This window comes from Passer domesticus, chromosome 12, assembly GCF_036417665.1.
Source record: "Passer domesticus isolate bPasDom1 chromosome 12, bPasDom1.hap1, whole genome shotgun sequence".
NCBI lineage: Eukaryota > Metazoa > Chordata > Aves > Passeriformes > Passeridae > Passer > Passer domesticus.
The window spans coordinates 14,902,816-14,925,383 of NC_087485.1; the positions used below are offsets into that span (position 1 = coordinate 14,902,816).

Genomic DNA, 22,568 nt, shown 5'->3' on the forward strand with positions numbered 1-22,568 from the left:
ACTCCAGCACACAAACTCTCGTGTCACTTCAACTCCAGAATGAGCTACAACCTGCAGACACTTTACATTCATGAACGCAATTTGGAAAAAGAACACAGGCTACTTTAAAGCCTGGGAAACTCCTAAATGCCTAAAGATGAATGATTGGTGCCCGTCAACTATGACTCTTATTTTTACAGTGGTCTTTTGACAATAGGTGCTGTTAAGCAGGACAGGCCTGTGGGATCCAGAGCCCTGTTCTACACAAAAGTCAATGCCATGAATCCAAGCTGTGGGTCACTGTATTCTGATCAGCCCCACTGCCAGGCACTCTGGACAAAACCCACAGCAGAAATTTTAAGATGTCTATCACTCACTTGAGTTAGTGGCTCACCAGAGCAGCTGGTGAGCTGCTTACCCACAATCTGCAGAGTGCACATCCTTATTGTCCATTAGACTTGTAAATTAAACGCTGGAGTGGACTAGCTGGACGGGATTTACATAAAATCTCAATCAAGTTCACGGCAGCATACCTTCCCCTTTGGTAATTAGATTCAGTGCCAGTTTTGGTTTTCTGAACCCAATAACCCATCTCTTTACTTTATGATATCTTAGCAATTTTCATTAGTAAGTGAATTTCTATGCATCACTTTTAAAAAGCACCAGCTGCACCAGTAAAAATGTGCATCCATTCACTGAACAGTCAAAAAATCCAAATGCATATTAATACATCTATACTCATTGAACACTCAAGCACATCTAAATAGTTATCACATGTTCCTGATTTCCAATGCAATATCCCACTGGATGCTGATGAAAATACAATACAGTGGCTGCAAAGCTGGTTGAAATCCATATCTTGAGAGCAATTATCAATGGTTCCCTATGAAAACAAAAAAAAAAAGAGGCATCAAAGAGGTGATCTAGACCAGGTACTATTTAGCACTGTCAGTGACCTGAATGATATAATAAAAGGGTAAATTTGTAAAACTCCTTGAAGAGATCAAACCAGAATGTCCTGCAAGTATGTTGGCCTACAGGAAGGGCCAGACAAATTACAAAAAGATCTGAAAATGTTTATTCTCTAAACATAGAGATTGTTTAATGCCATACTCAGATGCACAAAAACACTACTACAAAAACACTACAATACAATAACACATGAATGAACAATTTAGGAAATTCTTCTGCTCTATACATTTGGAAGACCTCAGGTGATGCCAGTTTGAGTCACCTTTCTTTCACAAGGCTGTGATCCAAGTGCAGAAAATATAGGTCTAATGGTAAATCAAGAAGCCATAACCTAACAGGTTAATTAATCAGCATTATTAAGTCAGTGAAGAAAAGAATGAGGTATGTTAGCCTGATAACAACTTGGAGTCACATTAAAAGCAGAAAAGAGGAGTGGATTCAAACCTTCCTTAAGTCACAATGAAAAGAACAAGAAATCAAAGGTTTAAATTACAAGCAGAGTCAGACTGGATATCAAAAGAGAATTGTTTTGTGGCAAAAACAGCAAAGCAAGGGAAGAGATTTCCTGGACATATTTGTGCAGCTTCCAAAAATTGTGTTTTTAAACAAAAATGAGACAAGCATCTGCTGGGAATGACAGGGAGTGATCAGTTACACCACCCCAGGGCAAGAGGATGGTCTTGATGCCTCCTAAGTGCCCTTCAAGTTTGCATGACTTAATTTAAAATCTCAGCTCTAATGTTTTCTAGGGAGGCCAGAAACACGAGAGCGCTTGTTTTGAGATGAAAAATACACAGCTTTCCAGCTGTTACTTCAAATCCAAGAAGAAATGTTATGAGTTTACACTCAAAATTCCTGCTCCTGAGCTTTCTTTTGCAAGACCATGTCATGTGATTAAAAACTTCCCTGCACTGCAAGCTGTTCCAACACCTCAGCTTCACTTGTTATTCCAGTTGCTGTATTTCTTTTGATACCTTGGAAAACATCGGCTCAGAAGTGTTGATACCTCCTTGGCATGACTGCCTGGATGGCTAATTCACAACAACACAGCTTAACCTTACATTAATGGTCATTTGTAGGTGCCTGCTGATTAGAGAGGCTTGTCATTCAAATATTTATTCATTTCCATGCTTTCAACCAAAGGATTTCTAGTAGAAATTTGTGTCCCTTATCTCAAATTTGTAGATTAATTGTAAACTTCAACTGCTGGGCATTCCTGTACCAAGAACTATTTCAGTGCAGGCTGAAGAGGGGCTTTTTTTCATTTGCAAAGTTGATACCAGGCTGTCCCTTTTCCAATAACACAACCATACCTTGGCTCCATTTTGTGTAGCCTTTCCTGTACAACATTTCTTGTAGAAATGGGAGATTAATTCCCTAGCACAGTAAAAAGTTCTCTGGTCATTTTTTAGACTTAGTTCAACTAAAATTTCAAGTCTCCATGTAGTAAACTTCTTCATTTGATTCTCAGACTCCAGGGCACAGAGGCAATTTGATTCTCAACCTCCAGTCCAAAGGATTGATCCTTAAAGGCAAGGAATGATGGTTTAATCACACCAAAAGGATACAGCAATTAGAACTTGAACTAAATCTGGACTTGCAACAAATGCTGGTGGAGAAATTTCTGAGCTCTATGTTATTCATCTATAGCATGTTCTCTCACTGTTATGAGCTGCAACAAGACCAAAAGGCTGTGACAACAGTAATGTTGATGACACTATTCTTACATCTAGAGAGGTTCAAACACACCATTATTAGCTTGTATGGCAATCTTTTAATTATTGAAATGAAACCCAGTGAAAAGCAGCAACAATGCACTCATGGAAACAATCTTCACATTGCAGAATATTTGAGGGTGGGAAATAAAGCCTACCAAAATCTTATCTTAAGATAGTGGCAAGAAGAAAATGAGAGCTGGATAAAAGATGAATTAACCCCAGAGTCAAAACCAGAAGAAAAACCTCTCCCATTCATTCTCCTTTTTTTGTTTAAACACAAAGACTTTCAGTCTTTCACCCTCCATCCTGAGTGCTGTGAAACTTTAGGAAAACTTACTGGGGCTGGAGAAAAGATGGATGTCCTCTGCTAACCTGCAGGGGACAGAGTCCAAGGGGAGTCAGAGGGCCAAATACAGAAGCCTTTGAAGGGAGAGACAAGTTCAGCTCATCTGGCAAACACACTGCTCTCTTTCACTACTGCCTTAATTTTTTAGGTTGTATGAGCTGGCAAAGAAAGGGTGCAAATGTCTTGCCACAGTCTGAATCAGTTTTTCCACTGGAGATCCTGGAAGGGATCTGCCCTTGTTATCTACTGAAAAGTTGACAACGTAAAAAGAAAATCTAATTTTATCTCTACCATTAACTTTGAGGAATAACCACAGTTAGCACAAGGATAACTTGGCTAACGGGGAGCAGCCTGAGCCACAGCAACACTGCCTGGCCTGGGACTCCCACTCCTTCACTGCATCAGCTTCAAAAAGGACACAACACTGGGGCAAGAGCTGATGGCAATGAGTAACTCCAGGCGTGCAACTGAAAGAAAAACAAGGCTGCACAGACATGCATGGGAAAACCTGATCCAAACTGTCATTACCAAATACCCCCCAATGTGGATAAGGCCCAGCTGTAGCTGGGAAGATGACTTTCCTCCCTGGAGATGAGCCAAGCTGGAGGAGGATGTGTCCCACCACCATTGCCTTGATGTTTGAGTTACTGCCAACTATGGAGTAGAGAATTCATCATCTGTCAGTGACCTCCAAGATCAGTCAAAGTTTTCATTGCTCAGAAAGGAAAAATCACACGAAAAGTAAAACATCTGTTAGGAGAATAAGCTGCATTTCATGGTGTTTGCTGTATGCAGCAACATGTCTGTAATCTCAGACCATATTTGCTGTGCCGTAGTCACTACCCACCTCTCCTCACTGCACAGTTCTGATGCCCAAAGTCACCTTGACTGGAGCAAGTATTAATTTCTGTCAGTGGTGTTTTAAATGTTTGCATAGACAGAGTTATCAAGGCAAGTGTGAGCAGACTGTAGGTAGGGCCAGAGCAGCTCCTCGCCTGCCTGTCCTTTCGGAGCTCTGCTCCTGCTACCTTCCCAGCAGCCACCAAGCCCTTCCTTACACATAGTCTGCAGTGTAAAGTCATAGTAGTATTCAAAAGGTTAAAGCAGAGTGAACTGTTAATTTTAATGCTTTCTCTAAGCTTCAGTTTTAATAAGCGAAAATGATGTTCTTATTTGCAGTAAAGTGGTGTTATAAAATTCTGTCTGTCAAGCTCATTTTAAAACCATGGAAATAAATGATCTGACAAAATCAGGCTATTAGACAAGTGAAGAAGAGTGATTTCCATAAAAGTAGAGGAGCTGTTCCTTAATTTCACACTTGGTAGTCTTTTGGGTCGACTAAATTTTTAAATAAGTGATAAAATTATATTAGCGCAATTGCATTTTTATAGATTTTTTTGGTCATTGTACTCTTTTTCAATTCTTTTATTTTAACTCAAACCATTCTGCTGAAAGGTTACCTTTCAACTTATGTTACCTCATAACAGTTTCTGCTCACACAACAGAACTGTAGGTTCACAAATCCTCCATATAAAAGTATCCAGAATGACCACACTGACCCAAAAGTATTCTAAAGTGGAAAGATCATTTTATTGTAGTCACATCCTGCCGAAGTGCTGGCCCTGCACACTGTATTTGACTCTTGCAGGAACAGATGTGAAGCATTTCAAAGTGTTTTGATTCCATATATGAGCATTTTCTTTGGGAGCAGACTACAATTTCCTTCATCTACACCACGCATGCAAAAGCCAAACAAACAAGATCCTTTTCTGAGTCCAGGTGAGTGTGGCAAGGACAGACTTTTTACAAAGGGAAGTCACTGCTCACCATATCTGCCAATTAAGATCAGACAGGCCTCAAAATGCACAGCTCAATGCTGAGAGATGTCAAAATACGTTCAGGGGCTGTGCCCCTCTGACACATTCCAGATGACAAGAGGGAAGCTGCTCATACTCAACTTTCCCCTTCACTCGAGAAACAAGGGAAGTTTCCACATCCATAACTCAAGGGACAATTTCTGTTGCCAGTTCTCCCAGCCCTGCCTGAGCAGAGAGGGGCAAGGCTGTGTCTTCTCCTCACCTGAGCCCAAACACCCATTTTGGGAGCACAGCTGGCTGCATACAGGAATTTGGAAACACTTCTAAACCCATGGCAAAGGTTGTGGCACAATTTTTCTACATCTGGAAATTTACAACAAGCTTTTTTTCTGACAAATCAAATCACACATTTCAAGATAGAAGCTAATTCTCTTCCTCACAGATTGAAATAATACCCTGATAATTATATTGCAGTAGAGAGGTCAATATAGAAGGATTTTGACCTTTCATGAGGTCAACGCCTCCTCATCTCATGTTGCTCAGTTTCATTTGTTTGTTGAGAGAAGAGATCCAATACATTGATACACAGGTTGTGACATGCTGTTTGAACATTAGCCTACTATAATTGGTCATGTCATCATGCATCATATTAACAATATACACAAAAGTGCCCTGAAACAATTGTCTTACAGATCCATCACATATCATAACAAAGCTTCTGGGACTGTTATCCAGCAGCATCCAATTGTGATGCACATTCTACTTGAGCTCTGGACCTAAACATCACTGTCATCTTAATAGTGAAAGATGGATTAATAACTTCCTGCTGGCTTGCAAAACCTACATGCATGTAAAAGATGGCAATACAAATTTATTGCCACTGAGCATGCTCAAAATAGAAAGCCTGTAGAAAAGCAAATACTACTTTGAGTATGGTTTTCAGACCGACAGCTAAGAGCTGTTCCCTAAGTATGGCAATTCCTTATAACCTGGCATGGCAGCCAGTTCTTCCAAAAAGTAGAACTAGAATATTTCTTCTATCGGTTGAGACACATGTGACCTCAAAATGCAACATGAAGAAAACACACAACATCTTGGACTTAAATTCTGTGTCATAAATCACATAGAAAGCATTTTTTTGCACAAACACCTTCTTTCACTGTCTTTTCATACATTTTAAGAGAAGTGCAAAATGAGGTTCATTCCACACACAGCAACCCAGTTATATTTTGGCCAAATTTTAGTGTAATTAGGATGCCCACATCTACTAAGTTTTGAGATTTTTAGCTATTAAACTTATACTTTTTCCCCTCCTATCTTTTTACAGCTATTTTTAGTGAGAAATACCAATGATATAACTCCTGAAAAAGTAATGCAAGCTCAATGCAATTCATCTCTTAAGAGGTTAAGCACAAAGAAAGGCCTTACAGTCAGAAATCCTCCTAACTATGGGGTTTGTAAACCAGGAACCTGATCATCTTGACCTACACTCAACAAGAAAGTAAATATAATTATCCTCTTTATAACAACATGAGCCATTGCCATGTAAATGCCATGATCCCCAGAAGAAGCACTTTGTAAGGACAAAGTCCCACAAACAGGTAGAATTCAAATAGAAGCAAAGCTCTGAAGTAAATATGAGACTTTTGGTCACTGCCATTCCAGAAATTGCTCCAGGAAGTGTCTGTGGGCAGCATGTACAGAGCCCAGAACTTACACTGCTGCTGAAGATGTTTCTGATTCTTCAGGGTCTGCACTACTCCTCCAGCGAGTCAGCACTGAGGGAATTCCACCTTATTTGCGCTCCTGGGAGTAGTACTGTTCTTCAGATAAGTTGGAAAATAGTGCAAATTTTAATAAACCATGAAGGCAAAGCTATTAACATTCCTACAGACTGTTCCACATATTATCTCAGCCTTTTAACTGAGCCCCAGCTGATCTGATCTGCTCCACTCCATGGCTGGAGCACAATGCAGAGGGGTTTGGGGCTCACTGCAGAGGAAGTCAGAGTTTTGTGCCTTGAACACAAGCAGCCTTTACTGTCCATGAGACCACCTCACTCCTCTTGAGCCTGGGGAATACTCATTTCCCCTGTCCCTGATTCACTGAGCATCTCCTGGGCCAGCTGCAGCACTCATTCATCTCACAGTGACTGCTGAACTAGGGGTTTGTATTGGCAGAGGAAAAGATAACAGTAAACTCATGTATTACAAATTCAAAAACAGAACAATCCCTGCTGACACTTCCTAAGCAGAACCTTAAAATGGTGGAGTTGTCATCTTCCAAAGGCACTAACACACTCCTTGAAAGATGTTTGTAACAAACACAAATTATTCTCAGATACCTTCTCCTGGCATTAACAAAGTTCTTATTGTAGTCTATTAATAAATTATTTTGGTGACATTATATAAAGGTGTGAATCCACATCAGATCTTACTAGTAACACATGATTAACAGCCACACCATTATGGGCTCAAAGTATGTAGTATTTGCTTTTCAGATGTAGTCATCTTTCATATGAATCTCGTTTAAAATCTGTTGGGAGATCTTTAACAAACAGGACCAAGTCCCCAGCCATACACTATGAGCACAGAGCAGTGTAGCTGTTAATAAGGGTATTCATCATGAGACAGCCTATTTTTGGCATTGTATATGACAGTCTCAGTAACTTACCATTGTCCCTTGAATGTGAACTTATCATTTAATTACACTCTGAGCAACTGCTTTCCCATATCACCCAGCAAGTTAGTTAACCACACAGCAATTCTCCAGCTAATCCAAGTGTGATTGGATCAGTCTAAGGTGCACAACATATCTCTCAGTTCCTGGGAACCCCCTATGGAGCAGTCTGTTTATTTCCACCTTTCCTTTTATTTTTCTTGAACTTAAATATGCACTGTCAAATGCTCCAAGATTTTGAACAGATAAATACATTGCTAAAAAATAAAAAAGCTGAATTTCAACTGATCATAAAATACCCAATGTTAAGCCAAATGGATATACAGAAACTCTGAGAAAAAGTATCAATAAAACCTTGGAAAGGAACAGATCAGTCATTGGCAAAGGTTTTATTGATTCATAGTCAGTTTATTTTAATAAAAACAGCAGGTGTCACTGGATAATTTAGGCAAATTTCATATGCATTAAGAACACAGTTTGCAAAGGATGTGGGGTGCAAGAGGTTTTTTTCATGTAGGAAGTTTATGCTAAAACATATAATAAAACATATAATAATTGAGATCTTTTAGTGACCCCAAGTTCCATTAAATGCACATTTCTTTGTTTCTACTGATGCTTCATGCAGCATTTCCAGCCAGCCACAGCTCTACCATGCTGCAATGCAGTTTCATGGTGATATGAAGAAGCTGTATCCCAAGTAACCTGACCAAGCTAAAATGCCACATGACTCTTCTAACATCATACTACATTCCTTAAAAATAGGTATCATTTTTAGCTATTGTTCTCCTTACCTGGGAAGCCAAACCCACTGACACTGCTTCCTGAAAGAGGCTCTCAGTCTTTCAGAGGCAAAAGCAAGAGAGAAGAGGGGGTAAAAAGGGGGTGTTGTCTCAGTTCTCCCATTCTGCTTCCAAACTGTCAGAACCAACCCACTGCACAAGCCTTAAACATGAACACAAGCAGGTGCCCCAGACACCTGAGAGTTTGGTCAGTGCCAATAAAAGTCTGTATGTATTGTCTCTGCAGTACCTATTACATTCCCTCAGAGAGGCATTAAAATGCCAGCTACATTTAAACAAGTGAATGTCTGGCCCCTAATAAAACCCACATAATTTAATACTAATGAGTCTACCAATTATGACCTAGTCTCTGAACTTCCTTTCTGGGAAAAATCATTGGGAAGGTAGTTCAGTGGCAACTCCAGCAATTGCATCAGTGCTCAGGTACAGAGAACCTACCTCTGCTGCTGGCCCTGGCATGAACTGCTTTGGGGTGCAGAGGGGAAGGGGAGAGGTGTGATTGCCTTCCTGTGACAATGAACAGAAGCTAAACAAGCTTGCTGATCTTCAGACTAATCAACTGCTTCCACATCTTAATCAGAGTACACAGCTGACTTTAATGGCAGCAGGAAAAAAGGAGGAGACAGCGTTGTAACTACTGCTAAATAACTTAACCTTCTGTTGCTGTGGCTGTGTAAGGTTTCCCCCTGGACAAGTGCTGCAAATCCCATGTTCAGCAGAGTATCTTTGATATCTGTAGGAATTACAGATCTGTGAGTGTTCCTCAAGATGCACACAGTGTGACTGCAATGCCTACAGACTGCAAGGTGGAGAACTTCCAACCACCTATTTCCTTCTCGTTGAGCCTGCATGCAGGCATGGCTTTTTCTGTCTGGGATTGGACTCAAGATGAGGTGGGCACAAGGTCTCTCTACAAAAGCAAGAAACTCAGAAACAACAGGAAAACAGCAAAATTTATGGGGCAGCTTGGCATGGCACTGCCTACAATAATTTCCCTTGTGCTGCCTGCAGCAGGATTGTCACCTTAGGTCTCTCATCCTTACTCATCTGCTAGAAGACTGCATCCATTCATCATCTATCCAGATTTAATTCAGTGATTACCATATGTTTAATTAATAGGCCCCGCTATGACAATAAAATCCATTTTGAACAGACTGTTGAACCCTGCAGAAGCTCTGGCTGGTGGAGAACAGACCCATCTGCCTTCTGAGCTTGTTCCTGCTGCAGCCCCACATGGCATCCAGCACAGTGTGACCACACACCTTCGCCTGTCCCCAGCCACAACCACCACGTTCAGCCCTGGGTATGATCCCCCTGAAGCCCTGCAGGACCTTCTGGCAGCCAGTGCTGGATGCTGCTGGCACACCTTTAATTCATGGTGTACCTTTAATTTCTGTGACATGCTGAGATAATACAGTGAAGAGTTCTTTAGAAATGCTATAAATAGCTTAAATAAATAGATATTCTCTGTGGTGGGTCCTCAGCTCCGGAACTGACTCTTGCCAGAAATCCATCAGAGCCTGAATCTGGCAAGCTCTTGCAGGAGATGCGAGACACATCTTTTTACATTCCAACTCACTAAATGCAAGTGCCTGAGTAGTTCTGTGAAAAGGGAAAAGAAGAAAAAAAGAAGAGAAAGAAGAAAAAAAAAAAAAAAAGGAATGCCTGGAACCCAAGGGGTCACTCCCTGTGCCAGCTTGGAAGTCGCCTTCCATTAGCTCACCACGTACTGGTTCTTGGAAAGGGCACATGGATACTGCAGTGCCTGTGCCTTGTAAATACATACAATAATTACAGCTAATTTCTACGAGAAACAGCCTCGTGATCCTTTGAGACACAGGGCTCGCTGATGCTGGGTGATACTGTCTTTGTTATTGCTAAACAATGTTACACACACTTTGCTGCCAAACACGTTAATGCCTCACCTCATCCCTCAGCGAGCTATGACTGCATCTTTAAAAAAGCTTGCTCTGGAAAGGTATGTGTTTGATAGTCAAACAAAACAGCCTCAAAATCACTTTAGGGCATTGGAGAAGTGGCTTCTATTCCCGGCCTCTGAAGTCAAATAACTGTCACAACTTTGTCTAAACTAACCAATGCCTAGGGTTTCAAGGTATTTAATTACATAATAAGTTATAGAAACACAGAGAATAAGTGGAAATGCTGCACGTTCAGAGTCAGACATTTTGTCTCAAAGTCTGGCATCCTTAGTTCACTTAGCAGAGAATCAAAATGAAGTCAAAATTAGTGTGGTTACATTATTTCTTTTTATAGCAGTTGCCTGAAAGTCCACAAATGCCAGCCCCACTAATGCACCGTCACTCAGTAACATCACCTATTTTATCCTTCAAGAAAATAGTTTTGTATGCATTTCTGAACATCAAAAGCACAGACATTCACTGTTTTAAACTTTTTATGGTGTGACTATTTCTAGTCTCTCCTGCCAGGATGTTAGCACTGATAGTTTAACATGGCCACGTATATATTATTTATTGCACGAAGCACATATTTTTATTTTGGTCACAGAGCGTTTGTTTAAAAAAAGGCAGAGTTTTACCTTCTTGGTTGTTACAATTCCCTCACCTCTTGTCTTTCTAACTGTGCTGCAAGTCTGTCAAGAAAAGCTCCAAAATAAATTTAGCGTTGTGATTATTACAAATAAGTCACACTGGCATTTGGGTAGGAAGACCCCCCCCACACTCCCTGCATGCTTCTACCACGGTGGCAAACTTATTTCAAAAATTCTGATGAAACGCTTTGTAAATTTTGTTATTCTGTGATGATAATAAATCATTATAGCCTTAAACACTCCTCTAGCTTGGAGCCTCAGTCACAAATTATCTTGTCATTCTGACCAAAACATTCTCCAAAAAAGCTTGACAAGTGCTAAAACCCAGAACATGAAACCATGTGTTGTTGTGAAAGCAAGATTCAGAAATGTCAATTAATTAGATTAAGAGGCTACTTTTAGCTTTACTTGTGTTGCCAAATAACCCTTAAAATATGCATAGCAGTGGAAGTCTACCTCAGCAATACAGTACTTCTGTGCAAAATAAAGACAATGGATCTGGCTAATAGAGGGAATTATTGTATCTGTCATTCAGACAAGGAGAATGATCTAGAAGCAAATGCCTTGCTACTCTTTCCACTGTATGGATTCACAAGCAAGATAAATTCTGCCACTTAGGAGTTTAAGCACAATTTTTTTTCCCCCTGAAATCTGATTCAGATTAGAAAATAAAAGTCAAATCACTATTATACATCTCCATAAGTAAAATGGATTTCTAACATCACTGTCTGTGTAGCTGTCTCCCCCTGCCCATAAAGTACCATCCTTTATTTGCATTTTTGAAGTTCACTTTAGAAAAAAGAGTGGTGCAATTAAATACATTTTATTCAACTTTCTCATAGCTACCCCTAAAAATTTTATCTTTAAATAATCCATATCCTCAATTTTATTTACACTATAAACTGTTCCTATATTTTAATGGTATGTTTGCTTTAAAAGGGGTTGTTGGCTTTCATAGCTTGGTTATTATCTTTGTAAACTAACATTCCACATTCCTCCTAACTAAATCCTAGCAAATCGCCTGTGCTTGCATTTGGAACATACATTCCACCACCGAAAATAAAATTTAAACCAAATAAATGTTCTGTTCAAATTAATATACATAAAATGAATAGCTAAACATAGATCAATTTTGATGGATTTAACAGTAGGTTTGCTGGTGGCAGGAGGGTCATGATATACAATACACCCAAGAGGATAAAACTAAATAAATTTAATTTCCTGTAACCCCTATTAGCTTGTGTTATTTTTAATGCTAGAACACTGTATCTCTTTAGAGAAAAAAAAAAAATTCACTGTTTGTGTTTTCACAAAACACATCACTAGTAATAAGGATCAGCATAAAGGTACAGGTTAGGACACACAGAGGTGGGTAAGGAGGTGAGCAAAACAGGAAGGACCCCAAGAGAAGCAGATGTGCAGCTGCAGGAAGGCTGTGGGGCTCAGGCTCTGCCCAGAACCAGACCCATTTGCACCACAGAGAGCCTTGGCAGAAGCTTAGGAACAACACCCCGCAAGAAGACAGCATCTCATTTCACTTTTCATTGAAATGCACCAAAGTAAATACATTTTCTCTTCTTGGCCCTTCCATGCTGTCCTCTCAAAGGAGCTTAAGTCTGTCAAAGCCATCGTTTCTCAGGTAGGATGGTTGCAGGCACAGCTCAGGAGCCACGGTTCCTGTGCATAGAATCAAACATGGCATGCAGAGGCATCAGTCATTGAGCAATAACCAGTCTTGGAATGACATTTAGTAACTCAAATAATGAGTTTTGGCCTTTAGCTGTAATTTTAATTCTTCGACTAAAAAATCCCAGAAAAATCATTATTTCAGTTGTTTTTTCTCCCCGTTAACTGGCCCACTGCTAGCCATGACACAAGCAATGGTTTCTGGCAATTAACCCAGTTCCTCCCCTGCCAGAGCCTGCACAGACCCACAGGCTCCTTTATGGCCTGCACTTACTTTAAGCAAATCTTTCTCTTCCCCAGTCCCTGGCCTTTCCCTTCCCCACAGGGCACATAAATGGTCTTTTGGCTGCTGGCCTGATCTGTGATGAAAAGGTGGCTGTGTGTAACGACTTGCTGTTGTTGAAGACATACTTGGGTCTATACTCTCCACTCTGGGAAGTGGGACTGTGCAGAGGGCATCTCTGCAGGCACTTCACTGAAAGGGAAGGGGACAAGGGAGAGAAATATTTAAGGATATATAAAAACTCCCAAACTTTGTATACATTCAGAAAAGGAAAAAAAAAATAGAGAGAGAGAAAATAGGAAGGAGAAAAAGAAACAACCAAAAAAAAACCAAGATAAAAGACCAAGACAGCCCTTCTAATTTTTAGATACACCACAAACTATTCTTAAGTTCTCTGACCAAAGCTTGTTAAAAACAGAACATCCTAAATGTTCTAAAAATTGTATGAGAAGCAGATGGAGGTATTTCCTTACAGAACAAGCCTTCAGTCAAGTGTAACAACTGAAATACACTGTCCACTAAGAAGCAAGGCCAAAATTCAGTGTTAGAGGAGCCCTGTGCACAGGGGCATCAGGTGCTCTGCCCCTGGCTGGGCTGCACCAGGGGTGGCAGAGACTCACCTGGGCTTCAGCTGCTCCCTGACAGGGCAGGGACCTCCCATGTGTCCTTTTCCACAAATATCCACTCCCTGCTGATGTTCTGGAGGCCTCAGGACATCCTGGGCAGCCTCAAGTATCTGCTTTGGCACTTAAATCCTGCTCTCCGTGCCTGTTCTTGGAAAAGCCCGATGAAACTGTGAGCAGTGGATGAAAATAGAGCAGTGAGGACTAAATTAAAGTAAAATTTAGTAACAGGGCCCAAACGTTAACATGCTGTATTTATCTCAAACTTATTAACATTCCTGTGAGTCTCTGAAACACTTTATTACTGATACATGGGATTGTGCTGCTATAATAGGCTTCCCTGAGGAGTAACTAGGACTCCAGCTGTACTGCAGGATATGCTGTACTACATCTTATAGGGTTAAATAGTGCTGTCTGTTATTGCACAATGGGAGGGAATGAGGGAGCTCACCTGAGGAACCTGAGTGTGCTCTGGAGCCCTGGAAAGGTCTGTGCTGTTAGTGAGGAGTGACGGGTCCCTTTTTCCAGCTGCACGCAGCTCAGTCACATGATTGATGCTGAAAACGCCTCTGCTGGCAAAAAAAACCCCAGAGCTGTGTCTAAAGTAACTCTACCTACGAGTGCCCTAAGGATTGCAACCTCAGCTGGGCACGGAGAGCAGTCATGGTGTGAAACAGAAAACGTGGGGCTGCTCACTGCCTGTCAGAGCTGGTTAGCAAAGGCAGCAGTGACACCAGGCCACCCAGGTCCCTCCCTCTGCTCAAAGCTTGTCCTCCTGTGCAGCACATGAAAAGCTTGATGGTCTGAACTGAAGGCAGAAGTGGCATGAAAACTCAGTTGAAGTAAAATAGTCATTACCAGTGCTTGGCAGGAAAGCAAACAAAGTTTGCAGAGAAAAAAAAGGACACTGCAAAACAAAGGACTGGGCCATGCTGCACACCTGAGGTGTTCAGATAGCACTGTGGGTTACAGGAGCCCTCGGAGTTCAGCTCCTGGTATCCTGCAGCACAAGTAGGTCAGGAACACCCACGTCAGCCCATGGCAGGGTTCAGCGGAGGTGCCTGCACTCCTCCTCCTCCACACCAGGCTCTGTGCTTAACTGGAAGCTAGAGTTGTGTTCCCCTCATCTCTGTGCCCCTTGCCAAGCTGAACTGATTAACTCTTGTCCTGCCTTTGGCAGACACAAGGAGCATTTGATCACCAACCATTTTATAACAACTTTTTTTAAGCATAGCTAAAGACTATTATCATGTTCCTACTCGGGCTTCTTGTTTCCAGACTAAACAAATCCAATACTTTTAACTTTTCCTCATAGGTCATGTTAGCAAAACCTCTAATCATTCTTGTTGATCTCTTCTGGATTCTCTCCAATTTGCCTCCATTTTTCTTAATGTCACCAACTTCAGCAGAAGTTTTGCAGCTCGGAGAATTTTTTTCTTGCTGCAGAAGTCACCTGACACCCTGACCTTTAGCTCAACAATGAGAAATAGCGTCCAAGCTTCCTTAAAGAAAATGGTATTACATATATGCTGTCATGTATACTTAGTGTCATGCCACCTGCTTGCCACATCAACCCACTACTTTGCCTTAACAGCAATAAAGCAACAGCAAACAATAAAAAAGCTTCTTCTTTTGTGAGCTGTTGTATAGACAATCTTATTGTATGACTTAGAAATACAAGAAAGAGCAGAGACATTTTAAAATTCTATTAAAAACAATTTTTTCCCACTCCACATCTCAAAAAAGCAAAGCAATTTCAAGGAAACAGAACTGACCAAAAGCAAACTGTGGGGAAAAAGCGGGGCTATGCTGTTAAAAAAATGCCAACCAAGGTTGCAGGAGTGAGAAAAAGAAGATAAGATTAACAGAGAGAGAGTAGCCTTTAGTCAGTCTGAATATTAAAATGAATGTAAGAGTTTTTTGACAGGTCTGAGTCAAACTTACAATAACTCAAACAGATAACAAATCACAGGACGCTTTTTCCTCACTGAAGACTATAAAACCCAACAGATACACATGAGCACCCAACAGGTAAACCCAGAGGGCAGTGACATTAGGCGAATTACCCACCCACCACAAACTATTCTCTACACCACCCTCAACTCCTATTAACTCAATAAGCAGCAGAATTTCTGCCAGCTGAGCAGTGCCAAGCTCCCTGGCTACTGCTGACCTGCAGGTGAGCAGTGCTGAGCTGAGCTCGGGAACTGCCCAGCAGGCACAGGGCTGTGAGCTCTGGCCCAAGCCCTGCTGGGGAACCTCACAGTGCCCAGGTTAGAAAAAGCCATGCTGAGAGCCAGGAGCAGCTCAGCCCCGTGGAAAGCCTCTCCAGAGCAGGGCAGAGCGTGCATGGAAGGGAGCTCTGGCTGCTGGGCTGCAGATGTTGGGATGCTGTGGCTGCTGGGACGCTGTGGTCTCCAGCTCCAGGAGAGGGCTTGCAGCTGGGGTGCTGAGCAGATGGCAGGCAGCACCTACCTGGGCTCTGTTAGCCAGGAGTGCTGGCACAGATGCTTCAGCTGTTCTCCAGAGTATTTCATTTCTGGGTACTTGGTTATGTTGCTGCATGTCTGACCAGCTCCGAAATATCCCTGCTTGGCCACCAGCCCCTCCCTGCTCTCCTCAGGACAGCTGGGGTGCCCAGCAGAGCATTTCTGTGCTGGGAACAGCCCTGTGGAGCACAGGGACAGGGGGCAGGAGCTCAGGGGTGTGCTGGGTGTCTCTGATGGCTTTGTGGCATTTGTCATCCCTCCAACAGCCTGGCAGGAGAGAGGTCTGGGCAGCTCAGTGGGAAAACACAGCAAGAGGCCTCCACAGGGCTTGGGGAGGAGGGCAAGAACACGACAGCAGAGCTGACAAGGAGGGGAGCTGCCCAGCCCAGGCTGAGCCCAGCAGAGCGGGGTTAAAGCAGCTCCAGAGGGACATTCCATGTGCTGGGTGTTTCTGTGGGATCAGAGCTGTGCACAGGCTGATGTGCCTGCACCTGTGGGTCGGTGTGGCTCTGCTGCTGTTGAGAAGCTGCTAATATAGCGTGGCTGATGAGCCTGCTGTTTTGATCTCTCCCTCCTCGGAATCTCTTCTAGAGCCTTTAATAAAAGCCCTATTAAGGAAGTACAAGTGGGTGCTTTGTGCTTTTTCAATACCTAATTTATATTTTTAACATTAAATATTCAAACACATGCTTTGAATTTATGCTTTTTCTTTTTTTTTTTTTTTTAGTATAATAGTTCCTTGCTGGAGACTTACCTACATTTTTTATCACATAATTCATTATTTTCTTTTGGGTTTTGGGGTGTTCTCCTACCCTGCCCAAATCTTACATTGAAATTAAGAGGCATACTGAAGGCTTGTCATTCAAATTATTGATGGTAACTTGTCTGTCTGGGGGTGACGGTTGTATTAAAACATTTATCACATAAAAAAAGAAGCATATGGCATTTACAGAATCTGGGCCAATGAAGAAGGAAAGGGTCATGTTCACTCCCAAAACAGGAGCAGGCATCTCCTGAGGGTTATACATGGATTTAGTTCAGAGGGAGCTGGAGAATCTCATATATTTTGAAATCATGAGGGGTATGAAATCAGCATAAGTTACAGCTGCCCTTAGGTGCTTTCTTTTGAGTGGTCAGTGCCACAATCACTCAGCAGAGCACATTGATCTCACTGACTTTGGCAGAATTATGGAGGGTCTGTTTGCATGAACCATTGCTGAACAATTTATCTGATGTATTAATCATCTCTTAGATAAGAGTATCTGGACTGCAGATTTTTCTTGTAACCCAATTTCCCTCCCACAGTCTTTTGTTGTTGTTAAGTTTTCATGTAAAATTTTAAAATTGCATTTTTGGGGGTTTTTTTGTTAGCACTTAGGATCCCAGGGTCTGTTTTGAAACACTCTGAAGTGCAGGCAACTGTGTTGGGGTGCTCTGCTGCCTTCAGAGAAGATGGAGATGTGCCAGTCTTGATTTCCCCTCCTGACAGCAGCTCTGGTTTGGAAACTGATTTGTCTTCATGGTGACAAATAAAAAAAAAAAAAAAAAAAAACAAGACCCTGTTTTTTCCCTTACCTTCCAATTACATATGTAAGACACAAAAAGTGAACATTTTCTTGGAGATTGGAAGAATTAGTACATTTATAGGGCTGATGTGGCTGTTTTACCCACTTCTGGTAATCCCCCTGTGAGACTGTGTCTGCTGCTGGCATGGGGACTCAGGTGGGTTTGTGTGTGGTCAGGGCAGTGTCCCAGCCACCTGCAGCATTTGGCTTCCCTGCTGTGCTGTGGGCAAGCCCTTCTTGTACCAGCCAGGCTGTGCCCTTGGGGAGCCTCCTCTTCCCAGCCACAGCCTCTGGGAGAGAAGGGCTGGCTCACCTCCCTCCCACAGCCAGAACGAACCCCACCGGGTCAGTTTGTCCTGTCCCCAGCCTCTCCCCAGTACCTAGGCAGCACTGCAATACATCTTGCAGGATTTCTCCATCTGCTCTGCCCTTCCCTGCAGCTCTGCAGCATTACACGCTCAACTTCCCGGCACAGAAAATGGGAATTAATGCGGAGAAGTCCAGGGCTGGCCCTGCCTGGCCGGCCCCTGCCCTCCAGTGTTAATCTGCTGCTGCTCTGCCAGCCTGCCCTCTGCAACACAGAGATGGAGATGGACACTGTAACCCCAGTTGGGCCATTCTGGCTTCCTGTGTACCCCAATAATGACTTCATTTTAACGCATTATTTTGAACTCCAGTGATTTCTAGAAATGTTTAATTGGGGAGCTCATTCTTCTGGCCTCCTCTAAAGGCAATTCTGTGATGGATTCCTGTTTTAGCACAAGCCAGAGTGCACACAGAAAATGTTCCGCCGTTCAGAGGTACAAAAAGCAGGAATCTTAGCCTGAAACAATGGTACTGAACTGAAGCACTACTCCTCTTTTCTAGATCTACTTTTAAGATCCCTGTCAAAACAGCCCTTCAAACACATTTGATTGGGTTGGGGCTCATCACACTGTCACCAACTCACTTTTCATTAGGCTGTTGCTCTCTGTTAGCCTAGCCAAGCAGAAGAACTCAAACACATGCACAAATTAAATCGACATCCAAACTCCACCAATATACAAAGCAATTTAAATGATATTCATTAGAGCGATGACAAGTCCTGATGAGGCTTTCAGGAGCGGAGTCCTTCAGCTTCTGCCGACTCGGTTTCATGGGCACTGAGGCGGAACTGCAGTGACTGTACCTCCAGTTTAGAGAGAGGAAAAAAAGCCAAGAATATGACTCTGCTTCCTGACACACCTACCTCATTCTCCCTCTCTGCACAGGTTTACAGCTGAGCAGAGGCTCCAGGCTTGTTTTACAGCTCTTCCTGGGCTGTGCACTGCACACACGCTCCAGCAAACCCCCTTCCCTTCCCTTCCCCACCACCTACAAACATGCCAATTAAAAAGAATTCCATTTTCAAGTAATTTCATTTCACTTGGCTAGAAAGGTCACTAACTTACAACTCTGATGGCTATAAACATGTCCCCAGTTTCTTACCATGCAAGAATGAATTTGATATGTAGAAGCTTAATAGAGAAGTATTTTTCATTGTTAATTCATACTGAAGTTTAAAAGTTACTCTCCCTCCATTTATATTTTTGATATTATTAAAAAAAAAAAAAGATGGACACTATCTTCTCCACAGGGAGTGGAATGGGGCTGACAGGTCTAATATAGGCTTTTCCACAGTGCCAAATCATTTGAAATTCATTTCCCTTGAGACCACAGTCCTTACCTCAGGCATCACGAGGTAAGTCATCAGAAAATTAGCTCACTATTTGGTTACGAAGTCCACTATGCTGCTTGCAAAGTGTAAGTGCACGGGGGAAGAAGTGCACACCTTCCCCCTAACGTGGCTCCAGGAAAGGCCAGCGGGTGACGTGGGGGGCACAGCATCATTGTAGGACATCACTCTCAGCTGGGAGCTCCAGCACCCCCCCAGCCCCCAGCCAGGGAACCGGGCCAGGGCTGGCCCTGCCATTTTTATCTCCTTTCTTCTTGCTCTAAGACAACCTTTTTTTATTGCTGGAAACAGGCTAAGAATTCTAAGAGCATGATATAGAGAAAATGTCTCGTTATATTATTACTCAAAAATTCCTTTTTTTGGCATAGCTGCCTTGGGTTGTAATTTTTAATTCTCCTTTTTAAGCACTCCCACAGTGAAAGACAGGCACAGAGCTATGGAAGTACGATTTGCAGTTGGGTGTTTTCATTTCAATAAAGGTTGTATATATGAACTTGATGAGTGGTCTGGACATACCCATCTATCCCAAAAAGTCTATCTGATTTTAATTCTCTTAAAAGATTATTTAACCAGAAGTGCATTTCAAGCTATAAATAAGGCAAAGTGAACCAAGCAACAGCTGCTGAGGAAGTTAATGTGTCCCACGTATATGTTGTTATATGGTGATGAAAAACAAACAAACAAACTGCTACCCTCACACGTAAGCTGGATATGAAGCATAAAGGAAGATCGTTTTTACATGTTAAAAAAGGAATTTATGGAACACCACTGCTGTATTTGTGTACGTACTAGATAATGAACACAGCATGAGCTACATGTTAGTAAATCTTAGTCATCTTTTTCATGCTGAACATTTAGTTAAAATTATTGCCCCAAACCAAGGCCTGAAAACAGATTGTAACCCCACCGATTATCCCAATGCTTTCAGACACGTATAGTGACGCGTTAATACATAATTCCACTGGCTTCTGTAAATGACCCTGATTCCTTCTTCCTTCACTGGGAAAAGACTGACTTCTTATGCAAATACTCTTCCACGAGGGCTGTAATATTATAGTTTTAAACATACACAAGCCTTTCATTATTACAGGATAATTACTGGAAACTCAACAAAATTCACTGTTACCACACCCCGACCACCAGAGCCACTTTCATGTTCTGAGATGGCAGCTCCATAATTATTTCTTGTTCTCTCATTTACCTACAGCAGGTCAAGCAAGGGCTGGAAGGCACATCTTGGCACAGAGTCCCAGGAGAAGAGAATTTACTGTTTGTTTTATTTTTTTTTTTCCTGGAGATTGTATGTATTTACTAGTTATACTCAAGGGAGTTACACATTTGTATTTCCATGCTAAAACAGTAACTGTCCAATCACATATTAGGTACTATTTCATCCTTGAAAGGATGAAATTTTCATTCTTGGCTAAGACAATCCAGTGAATTTTAAAAAGTTGGTAATCTTGAAGTTTTTTTTCTACTTTCCTTGATAAATTCTGCTTTTATCACCATTCCCTGTATTTCAGCTCTGTGGAGCAGTGTGGTAACAGACCACCTAGCAAAGCTCTGGCATATTCTTCTAACAAGAGGTTACCCAAACAAAGCAGGCAGCAGTGATGGTAATAATTTGATATTTTTCTAGGAAATATATAAGGCTCTCTGGAGGCGTACTTTAAAATACAAAATTTATTAATTAAATTTAGCTTTATTACCAGTCGTCTCTGTTCCACTTGCACCTTTGTTCCTTGTTTGAACCACTGTTCCTGTTTTCTGTTAAAGCTGAAATAAGAACTTGCAAAATTAAAAAAGGTTCTTCCGTTCAATACATGCCAGTATTTTTTTAAATCTCAAAGTTATAGCCAGATTTTTTTTTCAGTCATAACATGCAGAGTCATATCATGCTTAGCTTTATAGCAAAATACATAGCCATATTTAAATGCAACAGATAATTCCCATATTGATAACACTAATCTGCCTTGGTTTGGATAAAAAATTGCACATAGTGGTTACCACAAAAGCACCTGCATAATTAAAATAATATACTTTCAATTTTAATACAAAAATAAAATATAATGAAGATTCTAGAAAGATTTTGGTTTTAGAAACAATTCCTTACATTACCTTAAAAGTCATATTTCAGTTAATTTTAGATTTTCTACTCAGTAAAACTTAAAGATACATTCCCTGATTTTTTTTTTTTTTTTTTTTTTTGCTAAATGTTGACTCCAGTGAACAGCTCTCTAAGATCTGGCATATTGATTTCTTGTTGTGAAGTGAGCTGTTCAAGCTCCATTTAAGATTTTCATCTTGCATGTAGCCCTGAGCACATCATAGCACCATAAATTAGTTAAATTGCACATTTATCACAAATGTTATTTTAAGATACTGCGTAAATGTGATGGCTGGAAGATATACAGTATGCTGCAACAAGCCACTACTTGGGTGGGGTTAGACCAGGGTCACCTTTATACACCTGTGATTTAAAGCTCTTCTCACCCATCACAATTTCATTTTTAACCTCTTTCTTGAGGCATTTTGTTTTCTCTTGCACTTGATCTGCATATTCCTAAATAAAATACCAAATGCAAAGCAGAAGTCGGAAGTCAGATGCTTATTTTAAAATCCTGCATTTATACCTTCATGTTTGTCTAATAGGAAAAAAAAAAATTATCTTAACACAGCTAGGTTGATGATTTGGTTAGCACTAATAGTTACCATGCCAATATACATACCAGTGTATGGATGAAAAGAACATTATTCTAGTTCATTGATTCTCTAAATTCTTTATAATGTGAAATCACATTGGTATGCCAGTCCTGGAGGTTCTGAAATGCAAGCTGAACTTTATTTTAATAAATTTAGGATATTCAGATCCTGACTAGCCATTCATTTGCAAAGTTTCATGCACATTTTAAGAAGCACATTAAAAAGTCCCTTCTGGTCCATGCTGGCAGCTCTGGACATTCCCTGAATTTGTACCTGGCACATCTCACTGCACTTTCAGACCCAGGAGTTGATTTTTACCAGATCAGGGAGGTTGCATCAGATCATCAGATGCCCTGCCTGTATTTTAAGAGTGAGTGGAAAGAACCCTGCAGACTCTGCAGTCTCTTGCTTTTACTCCCTCCCGTGTCCCAGATAACAGTTATTGCTTTCAGAGCTTTGAGCATTACTATTATAAGTCAATGGTGCATCTTAAAAATACATTGATTGACAATATATGCAATAATCTGCCAGTCTCCTTATGTGTGAATTTCTGGTTTGCAACCAAATACTATATTTAAGCTGTTATAATTTTCAAAAGAGGAATTCTCTGCTGTAGAGGTAAAAA

The 22,568-nt window shown here is 41.3% G+C and overlaps 2 long non-coding RNA genes across 3 annotated transcripts; both read right to left on the minus strand.

Annotated features, from left to right (window-relative positions):
* Positions 1-748: 748 nt before the first annotated feature.
* Positions 749-9,124, minus strand: LOC135279749 (uncharacterized). The gene is made up of 3 exons (XR_010346936.1): positions 8,750-9,124; positions 8,303-8,350; positions 749-862 (listed from the first exon to the last, which is right to left on the minus strand). It is a non-coding gene; the product is annotated as an uncharacterized LOC135279749 (long non-coding RNA).
* A 503-nt stretch (positions 9,125-9,627) lies between these two features.
* On the minus strand, positions 9,628-15,539 carry LOC135279526 (uncharacterized). 2 transcript variants are annotated; one of them, XR_010346754.1, is made up of 5 exons: positions 15,417-15,539; positions 13,924-14,041; positions 13,470-13,642; positions 12,978-13,041; positions 9,628-12,557 (listed from the first exon to the last, which is right to left on the minus strand). It is a non-coding gene; the product is annotated as an uncharacterized LOC135279526 (long non-coding RNA). The 2 variants fall into 2 exon arrangements; XR_010346753.1 differs by having other exon boundaries at positions 13,924-14,044; positions 15,417-15,536.
* Positions 15,540-22,568: the final 7,029 nt, after the last annotated feature.